The sequence below is a fragment of the Pleurodeles waltl genome, chromosome 12 (genome assembly GCF_031143425.1).
Source record: "Pleurodeles waltl isolate 20211129_DDA chromosome 12, aPleWal1.hap1.20221129, whole genome shotgun sequence".
NCBI classification, from domain to species: Eukaryota; Metazoa; Chordata; class Amphibia; order Caudata; family Salamandridae; genus Pleurodeles; species Pleurodeles waltl.
Window position 1 is genome coordinate 127,500,873 of NC_090451.1, and position 15,800 is coordinate 127,516,672.

The following is a 15,800-nucleotide window of genomic DNA, read 5'->3' on the forward strand; positions in this document are numbered from 1 at the left end:
CATCCTAAATTCCATCAAGATACGAAAGTTGTCTACTATTGTGGATAACATGCTGACAAACTTTACAGGGGCAATACTCCTTATAGATACTGATTTAGCCGCGGATAGAGCTATGAAGCTTCAAAATAGGCTTGTTAAAGACGTTCTTTTAGCGAAAGACAGCAGAGTTTGTGAGATGATTAATTCTAGTCATTGTTGCTCATATATTCTGAATAATTATAGGGCGATAAGAGACTTACTCACTAACCTGACAAACTCAAGGAAGGACTTAAAAGAACTGAAATAACCAGGTGTTTGAGAAAAGGTTGGAAAAGGATTTGCTTCAGAGGGAAATTGGCTTAGTCAAATTTGGAATGGGGTACTATTAAAAATCATACAGAGAATATTAATTGTGATTGCTTGTATATTAGGAATATGGGGTTCATGTAAATTGTGTCAAAAGATAAAATTGAGAAAATCGCAAAATAATCAAAGGAGGGAAGAAAGAAATAGGGAAAGAATCCATAGAGAAGATTTGAGAAGAAGACAAAATACTGATGAGACAGAATTATTAAAGCAATGATGGTGAAGAAAGGTGTGACAACATATTTAGTCATCAGAGGAGGGACTGTTGAAGCAGATATGCTAATTAGAAATGATTAAGGAATGTGTATGCGTTTTGACTAACAGGAAATTGATAGAAAATTTAAATGTAGAGAAATGAATGTGCACGATTGAAAATGTGTCCACAGAGAGTGACAGCCAACTTATACGAACTTGTACTAAAATGATAAAAAATGTGAAAAAGAGTAATAATAACGTAGTAATATGTAATATTGAGATGTATAACCTATGTTTTGCATTATATTATAGAGTTAACTTAACCGAAGTTGAGGCCTAGTTACCAGGCCTCATGCAGAAGCTGAATTACTAGCACTACAAAGAAGCTGGTGCGTTGAACTGACCATGAACCGCGTATGTTAATAAAATCTGCTTAACTAGAATTTTCTGCAATGTACCGATAGGAGATGATGAAACTAGACATATAACAATACTGGTGTAAGACAGACTCAATGTACTTTCCCAGGACTTGAACAATAGAGGCACTGACTGGAGAAGAAGATGCAACATTTTCAATACCTGATGAACCCGATGATGAGGACACCGTACAGTGAACCAATCAACAAACTGAGAACGGCGTAATATTAGAGTTCATAGATTTGTGAAATTAAGGTTATTGGTTACGGTAATAACTGGTGATTGACTGACCAATTAGGAATTAGGAGGATGGACTGGAAAACCTTTAAAAAAGTCATGGCAAGAGGTAAACATTTCGGAGATACGAGGGGAGAACTGATGCAGATATTAGATGGCAGAAGATGCGATTTGAGATTCTGTCATTGGGCTCGTGCTCTTGAGAGCCTGATGCGTTGCTGATAGATTGATGACCTGAAGACGAAGACTGACTTTGTTGCTGATCTATTCTGTGGATAGGTAGCTTTGACAATGTGACTGTTAATTTTTTTTTTGCCTTTCTTTCCAAGTACCAATTGCGCTGTTTGAATACGTTTTTCTTTTAGCTATATGTTTTCTAAATTAGTGTTCTAAATTATTTTTGCATGAAGTCCCACATGAAAATGCTAATCTACGTTAGGTAAGGTTCCTTTAGGTGACGTGAACAGTGACTAATGATTGATTAAACTGATTACTGAACTCTGCCATTAACGCTGATATATTAATCTGTGTTAGCTTATGCTGAAGCATTACAGCATATGTTTTTCTCAAGTTCTGATTAGATTATGTTATTCGTGATCACTAATTAACTAATTCAGAGCTGATCAAATAAAGTTAGAATTAATCAATGGACTAGTATTGTAACTAATAGGGAAATAAAATTGATAAAATGTATAATTGAGTTATGGTTATTCATGAAATGTTGACATTATCGATTGATGATTAGTGTTTTGCTTATTGATTATTGATACGTACATTGATAATTGATGATCATCAATTACTACATATCTAGGATACTCCATGCGATCCAAAAAGTTCATCAGCCTGTACGCATCCCCTTGTAAGTTTACTTATTAAGGACCAGGCGCGCTAGCATAACCGGCAAAAGTGCAATTAACCATATAACAGGGTGATGTCATGCAAAGCGCTAGACTTCTGCCAAGCGAGATCGTGCTGTGAAAAAAGAGAAAAAGTAGTCCGCAAACCTGATGGAAAACAGCGAGCCTCGTATGTTTTCAGTACTTGGTCGCTGCACTCGAGGAGGGCTAACCACTGGAAAAGACATGACGTATGCATGCCTTCCACTAATGAAAGCAAGTAGACTTTAAAAAGCAAGCCCACGAACCAATGAAAGACTCTGATGTGACATGGACGGGGCTCCGATCCCTTTTCTAACTACTACAGCGTCTCACAAGCGATACGCATGCGCACGCGCATTTTAGCGAAGGCTCGACCCCAAAAAGGTGCTAAAAGTATTCAAAGTCAATGAAAATGTATTGGGCGGGAAAAGAGTTGTTGAAGGAGTGCCGAGAAAAGGGTACGGGAAGTGAAGGGCTAGGGACGGAGAGTACAATTTATGATAGTGTGTGCTATAGATTGAGCTCGAGAAGCATGAGGACAACCTGTAGAACAGGAAACAACAAAGTAGCATAAGATTGCATATGCACAGTACTTGGACGGGGTCTATGGAGCGATTCTACTTTTCAGTCCATTTTCCCTGGAGTTGGGGCTCTTGTGGTTCTTGATAGCCTGTCGCCTTCAGTACAATTATTGATATAATGTCGGTGTTATGTAGTTGTAGCTTCCTTCTGTTTGAAGTTGTGGATTTACTTAGCATTGCCAGAGCACGTAAATGTCTTGAGGGAAAGGATGATGGCATAAGCATTACTCATCGTAAATGTCTTGAGGGAAAGGATGATGGCATAAGCATTACTCATAAACAGAGTATCAGTATATCGGTGCTCTATCAGTATACAGCTATTTACCAATGCATGAGTCTCTGATGGGGTGTGGCCGGTTAGCTCAGTTGGTTAGAGCGTGGTGCTAATAACGCCAAGGTCGCGGGTTCGATCCCCGTACGGGCCAGTAATCTATTACTACCACTTTTCCTTTGCAGCTTAACGAACTAGAAAACCACGTAAACATCCTGCAGGACCTTTTAAGTAGCAGTTTACAGAATAGATTTTTCTTTATTCTACCAAATAAAAGTGTGAGCGATTACAGGATGCTGTAATAGTTATAGTTGACACTTGCTGAAGCGCCATCCTCAGTGTTATCTAGGTACACTCGACCCGCACTTCTTCACGCTTTCTTTATTTCGGGGACTGCATGGACAAAACAATCTCGCTTTCTTTCCGAGAGTGGCGGGTCCCTCGGCTATACCGGGAAAGTTAGCTTAACATCATCTTTGGAGATGGAAAGAATGTAGCGAGTAGAACGTCTAAACCACTTTCCTATCTCTGGGAGCTCTCTGGGGCTTTGCTTTACCCAGTGCGTGTCAGGGACCTCTGTGAAGCACTGGACAGGGCTGCTAGGGGTCACGTGAGGAGTAGGGAGGACACGTGGGCTACGCACAAATTCATTTACGTGTCTTGTACATATTGGTGATCTTTGTATCATTGCTCTTTCGGTTGCATGTTGAGCTTGCACGAATGTTAAACACTTCGTCCACCAGTGTATGGCGTTTATACTTTAAAACATTACGAAATCAATAGAAATATGTATGTGTGCCGATATAATCTTTTCATGACCTATTTTTTACAGGTCCATTCCTTAGTCTGCTTTTCTCTCGTCTTTTTGTTGGGATCAGATGAAAAGAAACGGAGGCTTTAAACAATTGAACACGCTGTAGCATCTGGCATTTTTAACACTGACTAAGACACAGTGACGTTAGCGATGAGGTTGGCGCTGTGGCTTAGTTGGTTAAAGCGCCTGTCTAGTAAACAGGAGATGCTGAGTTCGAATCTCAGCAGTGCCTTAGTTTTCAAGCATTTTTCAAACAGATTAAAGAAAATAAACTGACAAAAAACATATAGATAGTCTGAAAACCCACGCTCTTATAATTATGCATTATACCATGAGTCCCCTTCCAAGCTAATTAACTCTTTTTTTTTTTTTTTTTTTTTAATGATAAATTCTACCTGCCTATGGCAACAATTGAGTTTCAGTTGGCAGCAATGTAGTCTGGGTCCTATGTACTGATAGATGTAGGCTGTTCATTGGCTCTGAATCATGGATTGTTATTTATTGCATGTTATTTGTGAGACTATCTATATCCAAACGTCTGTTTCGGAGGCCCCGTCATGCTTGAACTAATGGGCCCTTTTACTGATAAATAAGCTAATAACGCCAAGGTCGAGGGTTCGATCCCCGTACGGGCCAGTAATCTATTACTACCACTTTTCCTTTGCAGCTTCACGAACTAGAAAACCACGTAAACAGCCTGCAGGACCTTTTAAGTAGCAGTTTACAGAGTAGATTTTTCTTTATTCTACTAAATAAAAGTGTGAGCGATTACAGGATGCTGTAATAGTTATAGCTGACACTTGCTGAAGCGCCATCCTCAGTGTTATCTAGGTACACTCGACCCGCACTTCTTCACGCTTTCTTTATTTCAGGGGACTGCATGGACAAAACAATCTCGCTTTCTTTCCGAGAGTGGCGGGTCCCTCGGCTATACCGGGAAAGTTAGCTTAACGTCATCTTTGGAGACGGAAAGAATGTAGCGAGTAGAACGTCTAAACCACTTTCCTATCTCTGGGAGCTCTCTGGGGCTTTGCTTTACCCAGTGCGTGTCAGGGACCTCTGTGAAGCACTGGACAGGGCTGCTAGGGGTCACGTGAGGAGTAGGGAGGACACGTGGGCTACGCACACATTCATTTACGTGTCTTGTACACATTGGTGATCTTTGTATCATTGCTTTTTCGGTTGCATGTTGAGCTTGCACGAATGTTAAACACTTCGTCCACCAGTGTATGGCGTTTATACTTTAAAACATTACGAAATCAATAGAAATATGTGTGTGCCGATATAATCTTTTCATGACCTATTTTTTACAGGTCCATTCCTTAGTCTGCTTTTCTCTCGTCTTTTTGTTGGGATCAGATGAAAAGAAACGGAGGCTTTAAACAATTGAACACGCTGTAGCATCTGGCATTTTTAACACTGACTGAGACACAGAGTCATCCGCCATGGGGTTGGCGCTGTGGCTTAGTTGGTTAAAGCGCCTGTCTAGTAAACAGGAGATCCTGAGTTCGAATCTCAGCAGTGCCTTAGTTTTCAAGCATTTTTCAATCAGATTAAAGAAAATAAACTGACAAAAAACATATAGTCTGCAAACCCACGCTCTTATAATTACGCATTATACCATGAGTCCTCCTCCAAGCTAATTAACTCTTTTTTTTTTTTTTTTTTTTTTTTTAATGTTCAATTCTACCTGCCTATGGCAACAATTGAGTTTCAGTTGGCAGCAATGTAGTCTGGGTCCTATGTACTGATAGATGTAGGCTGTTCATTGGCTCTGAATCATGGATTGTTATTTATTGCATGTTATTTGTGAGGCTATCTATATCCAAACGTCTGTTTCGGAGGCCCCGTCATGCTTGAACTAATGGGCCCTTTTACTGATAAATAAGTTCTTTGCTGCTCAACACCATATGCAGTTTAAGTGTTGGACGGCTCTACATCATTTAAAAGACAGAGGTGGACTGAGAAGCGATTTTGACCTGTGGCCAAATAAACAATAATAACACCTTATCTGCGCTGCCATTCGCACTAGAAGCGACCATTCTAGATGCATTGCTGAATTAATATGTATTTTGCAAGCGTGCACTTTAACTGCTCGATGATTGCACATGATCTAATCGAAACACAAGCGAGTTTTGGTAGGGACAGCTGGGCAATGGGCTTATGGGAAATACTTGTGCTACACTTTGTTACTCTAGAGATGCAAGAATTATACATGTGACTGATGAACTTTATGTTGTATTTTATTGCCAGCAGGGGTCTTTTAGAGAGCTGTTTCAGTCACCAAATGGTTTTCATTAACTATGCATGGTAAATAAACGATATGATTTTATTTCATGTTACAGTGAGAATGTATTGTACCAACAACTGGAATATTTTTGACTTTCAAAGACCCATTGACAAAGCCAATCAGTTTGACTTTGTTCAGTGAGAAGATTTCCCCAGCATTCACTCACATCAAAGCACAGTAAGGCAGCAGTGATGAAAGCTTCAATCAACAGGCACAACACAGGCAGCAGCAGGGTGACCTTTAGTTACTGAGACTGTTACAGAACAGGCAGAAGAGGTTCAAGTTGCTCATCGCAAGAACAGGCACAGTACAGTCAGCAGCAGGGTAACCTTCAGTTACCGACACTGTTACAGAACAGGCAGAAGAGGTTCAGGTTAATTATCTGAAGCACAGGAACAGGACAGGCAGCAGCTGGGAGCAGCAGGTGACACTTACAGAACAGGCAGAGGAGATTCAAGCTTCAGTGCCCCAAGAACAGGCACAGCACAGGCAGCACCAGGGCAATCTTCCATCTTGCATGATTCGAGTCCACCTGCACAATCTGTAATTAAAAATATCCTGTTTGGTGAAATGATCTGTATAACGTGAAAATATAGTGAACTTGATCATTTTAAGATAATTTCAAGATGAACATCAATGATGGAAAGAAATGTTTCCTGGACAAATTTTACGATCCTAAAATGCTTAGGGACTCATTTACATGCTCCTTCCGCTACCGTAGAGTTATTTTTTTGGTGCACAAAAGTCCCCCACCTCCTGCCATATTTATAAACTGCCCCAATGAAACCATTGCGCCAGTTTGTAAAACTTGTGCCACATTATACCTGTGCCAGGTATAATGTATACAAGGAAGGCGTTCCCCTCTAGGAGGCGTGCAGGAATGGCACAGTGACATTTACACAGTTTCACTGCATCATTCTAGTGTCATTTATTTAACACCTGCTCAAGGTCAGGCGTGAAAGTGACATTAGGCTGTTTTAAATGGGTCTCCCCAAACTTTGCTGGACTATCGCCAAAATGTTTGGTACTAGTCCAGCAAAGCGGCACAACTGGGTCAGAAATTTTGACGCAGTTGTGCTAACGAGTGCTATGGCGCGCTGTATTGTAAATACAGCGTTACCATGGTGTCATTAGGAGAGCGCAGGGCTGGGCAAGCACAATAGCGCATCGTGATTGATGCACCATTTTGTTGTAAATGTGGCCCTTAGTATAACAGAAAGGAGAGTACAGAATGTACCCAGAGAGAGAGGGGACTCTTATGGCTAAGGGCAGGGAGGCTAGATGGAAACAAGCTAAACTAGCACTTGTCACAAGATACACCTTATGTAGTCATAGGATTTTTAAGGTATTAAAGAAACATTGGCATCTCCTGCTGGAGATTCCCGGTGTGCTGGGCAAAATAAGCAAAAATCCAATGGTGGTGTATAAAAGAGGACACACGCTTAGGGATTTTTATGTCCCAGCTATGTAACGTCATTAGAACTTGAAGATACACGGCTACCGGATAAATCCCTGGAATTTTATACGTGCTGCAATTGCACAAATGGGTAGAATAAGATTAAAGAGTTTAAATACAATAGCTCTCGTGTGCATAAAGTTAAACACTTTATCAACTGCAACACTCAATTTGAGATCTTTATAACAGACTGTTGCTGAAATATGATTTATGTTAACAGCACGTACCGCAGTCTTAAGTTACGGATTCAGGAGCATTGGAGAGCACTGGATTCAAGTTACCCTGCCTAATGAAGGGTGATACTCTGAAAACCGGTCCGAGGATACTTGTTTCCAGTCCAAGGAGGACCTGGCTTGGCAGTTCGGGTTTGACTGTTCCCATAGGGAGCGGGGTCAAGCCTGATTTGCATACAGCTGGGTCCAAACTGGGATGGCGTGGTGAGCAAAAAAAAAAATGGATTAAACCCAGGTTTGTTTGACTGTGGGTGAATAATTGCATTTTTCAGCATTCAGTCCATCATTTGTTCTTTTTGCAGTAGATATCCCATGACAGATCATTATAGGATGGCACATCTGAATGATCTAAGATTCTAGTTCCACAGGATTGATCATATTACGCCAATTAATCAGTGGAGGGATAGAGAACTGACCCTCAAACAAATAGAGGTGAACCAGTCGTTATCACACCATGGAACGTGGAAGGCCGGAAGACAATCTTGACAAGCAAATCAGCAGTTGCACTGCTGAACAGAAGTGACATAATATGCCTACAAGAAACATTGGCACTTAGCCCTTCAGTCCTACAAGACTATTATGAGCTCTTCAAACCAGTGAAATGTGCAAACCTGTTTGGTTGTATTTTTAATTTTTATCAAGCAAACAATTAAGGCCACCATATGCCTTTGAACCAAGCCTCCCCGGCCTTATAAGTGGCACTGACAACCAGGCTAGCACTCTGCCGCAAAAATACACTTTTACTCCTGATAAACTGGTACCATAATTCACAAAAGCTCAGAGACTTAGCACAACTAACGATCTCTGCAGCTGCCTTGAAACTATACTGCTCAAATATGCCATACATTAGGTCGTGCTGACAGGCAATTTTAACATCAGGGGTCTGAGAAATCCCCATATTATCACAAGAACTGTTAAAGAACAAGGAATAATGAACGACCTCCTAAATATTTTCAAACTAATCTCAGCCGAGCAAGCTCTAAAAAGTCAAAGCTCCCCACCTTTAAAGGAATCAGAACTATTGAGTAAATTTTACTGTTGGAATCCCTAGCAAACCATTTTGGAAGGTTTGAGATGCCCAACAGGTGCGAGAGCGATAACAATCCTTTGATCCTAACTGTGAACGTAGGAGCCCCTCCGGCTACTAGGTACTAGGTCATGGGTTCCTCAACACAAGCCAAAGAAGCCAACTTATTTAAGAGGAACAAATGGAGGCCTATGGACACCTCAACAGTGAGGATTTGGCTCTGCAAAAAGATCTCAAACCCCAACACCACTCAGGGGGAGCTCTGCATCAGGTGGAGCAGACTGATCATGGAACTAATACATTGGCATAGGGTAGCGGCCGGCTATTTGGCGATATTTCACTATCAGTACATATAAAATAAATTAGTATATGTCCTACCTTAACCATACACTGCACCCTGCCCATGGGGCTACCTAGGGCATACCTTAGGGGTTTCTTATGTGTAGAAAAAGGGAAGGGTTAGGCCTGGCAAGCGGGTACACTTGCCAAGTTGAATTTACAGTTTAAAACTGGAAACACAGACACTGCAGTGGCAGGTCTGAGACATGATTACAGTGTTGGTGTCACAATCAGTGCTGCAGGCCCACTAATAGCATTTGATTTACAGGCCCTGGGCACCTCTAGTGCACTTTACTAGGGACTTACTAGTAAATCAAATATGCCAATCATGGATAAACCAAGTAACAGTACAATTTACACAGAGAGCATATGCACTTTAGCACTGGTTAGCAGTGGTAAAGTGCTCAGAGTTCAAAAGCCAACAAAAACTGGTCAGGAAAAATAGGAGGAAGGAGGCAAAAAGTTTGGGGATGACCCTGCAAAAAGGGCCAGGTCCAACATGCAGCAATAAACATGGAAAGGTATAATGGTTCCAGAATACAAGCTGGGAAGCGGGCTGGCAGGTTTGAAAGCAAAAGCTATGTGAAAGAGATCGCATGGTTAGAAGCCAGAAACAGCGCCACCTATAATTCAGTATTCCCGCGTCCATCAGTTATGGAGCAACTGGAGCAGACATCTGGCGGAGGAAGCCAGGTTGTAGAGGAAGCAGGAGCTGCAGCTAAGGCTAGGTCCATGACCGTGGTCTAAACAATTACAGGCCCGGGAAGGAGTGGAACTGAGCAAGGAGTGCAAGCAAGAAAGTTGGGAAGATAAAGACTTAAACTGTTGCACTGCCTTGTTTTTTTGTTTTTTGACACTGTGATAGGGGGTTGGATTTAGGGGTTACAATATTTGAGGCACATGCAATTCTAGTTTATTTTTGGTATGTGCAATGAAATGGAAGTGATAAATGTTTTGTGACTGGATAGACACAATTTGGTGGGAAACACTCTGCGGAGATGGCCAGGGGGAGCTCAACCATCTATAGCAGACCATGCAAGGTCTGATTGCCTCACATAGGGGGTGAGGGCAGGGAAGAGGGGAGAGCATTGGGAGATAGCTGTGGGAGGGGGATGAGAGTGATTGTGGGGTAGGGCTGGAGAGAGGAAGAGGGGGCAAGAGGGAGGGAAGGAAATAGAGCATAATGATGTAGAGAATCTGGGTGACTCAGTGGTGGAGTGCTGGTTTTATTGGTTGGTTTGCCAGGAGGAGTGGTACATGATTCATCTTTGATTAATAAGGATAAGTTATGTATTTTACAGTTAACGTATGCAGGCTCAATGATAGGAATAAGAGGGTAAAGGTGGCCGAGTTTCTCTGTGCTTTGGGGCTGGATTTAATATGCTAGCAGGCAACTCAAAATCCTTCGTTAAAAAGGGATCTGTTGCAAATTAGGGGGTATTCCTTGGCTGCCGGTACCTCACAAAGCATTACTGATAGGGGGTGGTGATATGAATGAAGAAAGCCCAGCTTACATCTAATCGAAGGCTGGTGGATAAGTATGGGTCATGGGAGATTCTCAGAAGTTGGGTAGCGGAAACAAGATTTACTCTATGCTTCAGCTTTGGTTCCAATTTTGATGAGATCAAGATAGGGGAGGAATCAACTGTGGGGCTATTGGAGTGGCCAATGCATTTAATAGTATGTGGTGACTTTAATATTAATCTAGAGGTAAGCATACTTGGTGGGGTTACAAAGTGGTATCTAGGGAGGAAGCCGCAGGTGCTAAAAGCTCTTACTCAGCTAATGAAAACGCATGGGCTGATTGATATTTGGGAAACAGTGAAACCCTCGGATCCTGGCTATACATACTTTTCATATCCCCACTTGAAGTATACCTGTCTAGATTTTTTTCTGGTTTCAGTAGAGTTAGCTACTGTTAGAAATGGGGTCTCTAGTTGGCAGTCGGTTTGCACCCTGTCCAAGTAGGGACCCTTAATCTAATCAGGATAAGGAGATACCCGCGTAGATAACCCCTGCTCATCCCCCTGGTAGCCTGGTACTAGCAGTTAGGCTTATCTCAGAAGCAATGTGTAAAGCATCTGCACATAGCACACAGTAACACAGTGAAAATACTAAAAAAGGACACCACACCAGTTTTAGAAAAATAGACAATATTTATCTGTGTAAAACATGACCAAAGTGAAACAAATGCAACATGCATTAATAAAGATATTATTTTCTCAAGAATTAACTTAAGAAACCAGTTCCTTGAAGTTGGTAGCTTCACCTAGAGCCATCATGGTGTCATGATCAACAAAACCAACAGTTCAGGCCAGCTGCAGCTTCGTGGGCCAGCTACAGTGTCGGTAAGATCCACAAACAGTACCTTTGGAATTGCAGGGCGTCGTGATCCTCGACTTGAAATTCGGAGGGTGGCGTCGCTGGTGTTGTGTTGTTGGTTCCAGAGGTCGGGCGTGTCTTCAGGCCCTTGAAGTGGAACACGTTGTGGATGGAACTTTGGGCTGATGAAGTCAGGAGCGCTGGTGTGGATGGCTTCAGTGCTGTGGTGCAAAGCAGGACGATGTGAGGTGCGGTGCCCACAAGTCACGATGGTGGCAGCGACTCAGTGACGGCATCCAGCGGCGTCGGTGAGAACAGAGCTGCAGTGTGAAGTGGGGCGGGTCGACATACTTTTTCACCAGGTCATGGTGCAGGCATCACCTGCACCATGTTGCTGTAGCGCTGTCGTTGGTAGGCCCAAGTCGGCGGTGCAGCGCGGGATGGGCTCAGAGCGGCATCCACAGGTAATGGTGCTGAGAGGGATGCCTGGTGCTGGCGTTGGTGGACCGGGGCTGCGGTGTGGGTTGGGATGGTGCTTCATGTACCTCACAAGCAGTGTCTACAGGCCACGGTGCAGGCAGCAGTGCAGGTGTCAGCAGTAGCAGAGTAGTCGGGGATGCCCAGGCTGTGGTGTGAGGAAGGCGATGCCAGAGTGCAGGGCCCACAGGTCATGGTGGAAGCAGCGTCTCGGTGGCGGCGTCTGATGGTGGCATTGGTGAGGCCAGGGTTGCAGTGCGAAGTTGGGCACTGCTGCTCTTTGCAGCATCGGCAGGTCACGGTGCAGGCCAGCAGTGTAGTTGACAGCGGCACAGTGTTTTTTCTTCTTGAACAGCACAAAACACTCAGTTTCCAGTGCTGTAGGCAGATGAAACTGAAGTCTTTAGTGTCCCTAAGACTTCCAATAGGAGGCAAGCTCTACTCCAAACCCTTGGAGAACTCCCTCAAGCAGGATGCACAGCAAGGTTCACCCTTTGCTCTCTTTTAAGGCAGAAGCAGCCACTGCAGGCCAATCCAGCAAAGTAACACAGCAAAAAGGCAGTACTCTTCATCCAGCGTTTCTGCTCTTCTCCTTGACAGAGGTTCCTCTTCATCCAGAAAGAGTATAAAAGACTGGGGATTTGGGTCAACTACTCATACCCCGTTCTGCCTTTGAAGTAGACCTCAGGTCTTGGTAGACCACTCTGGTGAACCCATGTTCGACCCTTCCCTAATGGTTCATCCAATCTCTAAGTAATGGTATCCTGCTGACCATGTGGCAGATTATGTCTCTTTTTACTTACGTCACTCTCTAGACAAGGTTACCAGGAATAAACTCAAATCTGAATGTCCCCGTCCCTCTTTACTCGACAATGTCACTGCTACCCCTGTGATTGATCCAAATATGCTCATGTTTTTTACCAAATTTTGGAAAGACCCTAAGGAAGGTGTGGATAGAGCCTGGTCGGGTTGCCAAGGTTGCCAAGATAAGCTTTTGGATTTGGTGGGACCTCTCACCACGATTTTGGATTTGGCTGAGGAGGCCAAAATAGAAAATTCTCCAATAGACCCTGTGGTTTTCTCTAACGGGGCGCAACGCGCTATTTGTATGCTTGGGAATGCGAAAACCCAATTGTCTATTGAAAGAAGGAAGAGTCTCCTTCTAAAGATCGATCCTAAACTGGCATCTTTGGCCATTAAGGATGAGGGCCCTTCGGCTAAAGGTCTGTTATTTGGAGACTCCTTCATAAAGGAACTGGGTAAGTACGTCTCCACCTTCGCCACCCTGGACATAGCTCGTCTTTCTATTAAAAAGATATTTTTGTCACAGGTTTTTGCCAGGGCCGGCAAAGGCAGGAGTCGCTTTGCCGGCTGCTCCCTCAGAAGTAAATATACCAATCGAGACTCCTACAACCAGCAGAATCAGCTTGACACCTACACAGGATACAAGCCACGCTTCTACCCCCACAGTTCAAGAGGTTATCGAAACAGGGGTTATGTCAGCAAGGAGAGCAGATTTCCGGTAAGTGTTTCCAATTCTGGTCTTCCTCAGGGAGGAGGCAGACTAGCTTTGTTTCTAGATTCATGGTTGTTTCTCAGGTCAGATCCCAGGATTATTCAATCCATTCAATGTTACCTCTCAGAGTTTTATCAACCCCCAAGTCAGTACCTTTTTCCTCTTCCCCTTGTTTTTTCTCAAGAAGAAAACCAACTTCTCCACAACGAAGTCCAGTCTCTCCACCCCAAACAGGCCATAGAACCATTTAAGTTCGACTCTTCGGGTTTTCTCATTACCATTTTCCTGGTCCAAAAGAAAAATCTGAAGTTTCGACTAGTTCTGAACCTCAAAAAATTCAACAATTTTGTTGTCTATCGACATTTCAAGATGGAGACTATCCTTCACCTCAGGGATATTTTACTTCAAAATGACTGGTTGGTCAGATTAGACCTTCAGGATGCTTACCTCATGGTACCTATTCATCCCTCACACAGAAAATGTCTTCAATTTCAGCAAAACTCTTTCTACCAATTCAAAGTTCTTCCTTTCGGTCTCTCTTCGGCCCCTTGGTGTTTCACCAAGATTCTCAAGCCTGTAGCGGCCTTTCTCAGCTCTCACTGTGTTCGTCTGATTCTTTACCTAGACGATTTTAACCTGATGGCACAAGACAAAGACCTTCTCCTTGTTCGTGTACATCTTTGTCAAGATCTTCTACTCAAATTGGGATTCCTCATCAACTTTCAGAAATCAGCTGTCGTTCCAACTCAAAAATTGGAATTTCTCTGCTTTCCCATAGACGCTACTCTTTCAATTCTTCAACTTCCCCAGCACAAAGTCTCCTTCATCAAGAAAGAAATTCGTCAATCTCTGTCCCTTCCACACATCTCACTCAGAACTCTAGCTCATCTAGTGGGAATTCTCGCTTCCTCTACTCAAGCTATTTTCCCAGGTCCTCTGCACTACCGCGGCCTCCAACATCTGAAGATACGCCATCTTCACAGGGGCCTTGCCTATTCCGATCCACTTGTTCTAGACTCTGAGTCCAAAGAGGAGCTTCTATGGTGGCTGACTCACCTAGATGCCTGGAACAGAAGAACTATCTTCTCTGCCGTCCAGATCTTGTATTAGAATCCAATGCAAGTCGGACCGGTTGGGGCGCAAGATGTGGTCAGATTTAGACTGGAGGCACATGGTCTCTGAAGGAGTCCTTGCACATAAACAGTTTAGAGATGCTTGCGGGTTCCTTTGTCATCCGCTCCTTTACAAAGGACCATGTAAATTGCACCATTCTTCTCAGGATGGACAACCTAACCGCCGTCAGATATATCAACCATATAGGAGGCACCAGGTCCAAGATTTTGTCTACCCTGGCAAAGCATCTCTGGGAATATTGTCTTCCTCGACAAATCTCAGTCAGAGCAGTTTACCTACTGGGCAATCTGAATACAGTTGCAGACTGGTATTCCAGGCATCTTCACGATTCCAGCAATTGGCAGCTGCACCCTTCAGTGTTCAATCATCTTATTTCCATCTTTGGCGACATGTTCATAGATCTTTTTGCTTCTCCCCTCAATTCCCACTTTCCTTCCTTTTTCAGTTGGAGGCCGGATCTGCAGGCTCTTTCCATGGATGATTTCCTTCAGATTTGGCCGTCATCTCTTCTTTACCTCCCTTCCTTCTCATTCCTTGAGTCCTTGCACAAGCACGCAGACAACAATCCACACTAGTTCTCATAACCCCATTTTGGCAAGCTCATCCTTGGTATCCAACTTTATTGGAACTAACAACCGACCGTCCGGTCTGGCTTCCTCATTTCCCCAACCTCCTCTTAGATCCCCAAGGTCGACAACACCACTTGATCCTCAACAACTCCTTGTTCCTCATTGCTTTGAGGATTTCGGATCGACCTGGAGAACCCCAGGAATTTCAGAGGATGCTCTCAAACTCATCCAACAGTCCAGGGCCCCTGGTACCTCCAAGGCTTACAAATCCGCTAGGGCCATTTGGTGCAGCTGGTGTATGGACAGGAATTCAGATCACTACATACATGTAGGAAAACTTTGTATATATAGGCCAAAATCACACACTGACATTTTATTTGTGGGAACGATTGAATGTAGGCATGTGTTTTTGTTTCAGAGTAAGTGAACTTTTATGCTGAATGGTCAGGACCCTGCGATTCCCAGGATTTATTATATTTCTTGACCAAATGCTTATTACCGTCTTTCCAGAGGATGGTATGGGACATGTTATTTGGGGATAGTTTTCCCAAAGATTTTAGATAGATGACTTAAAGAAGTTTCCGAAATTGACTGAATTACACCATAAGCGGCAGAGGAGGGAAACCTCTTCTACAGTGGTGGGAGATAACTTTGGTGCAGTGATTCCTTCCGTGGGAGTCATCCTAAATTCCATCAAGA

At 43.3% G+C, this 15,800-nt stretch overlaps 3 non-coding genes across 3 annotated transcripts; all 3 read left to right on the forward strand.

Moving 5' to 3' along the window:
• The first annotated feature begins 3,004 nt into the window (after nt 1-3,004).
• Nucleotides 3,005-3,078, forward strand: TRNAI-AAU (transfer RNA isoleucine (anticodon AAU)). The gene has a single exon. It is a non-coding gene; the product is annotated as a tRNA-Ile (tRNA).
• Nucleotides 3,079-3,896: 818 nt separating this feature from the next.
• TRNAT-AGU (transfer RNA threonine (anticodon AGU)) lies at nt 3,897-3,970 on the forward strand. Its single transcript has one exon. It is a non-coding gene; the product is annotated as a tRNA-Thr (tRNA).
• A 1,221-nt stretch (nt 3,971-5,191) lies between these two features.
• TRNAT-AGU (transfer RNA threonine (anticodon AGU)) lies at nt 5,192-5,265 on the forward strand. Its single transcript has one exon. It is a non-coding gene; the product is annotated as a tRNA-Thr (tRNA).
• Nucleotides 5,266-15,800: the final 10,535 nt, after the last annotated feature.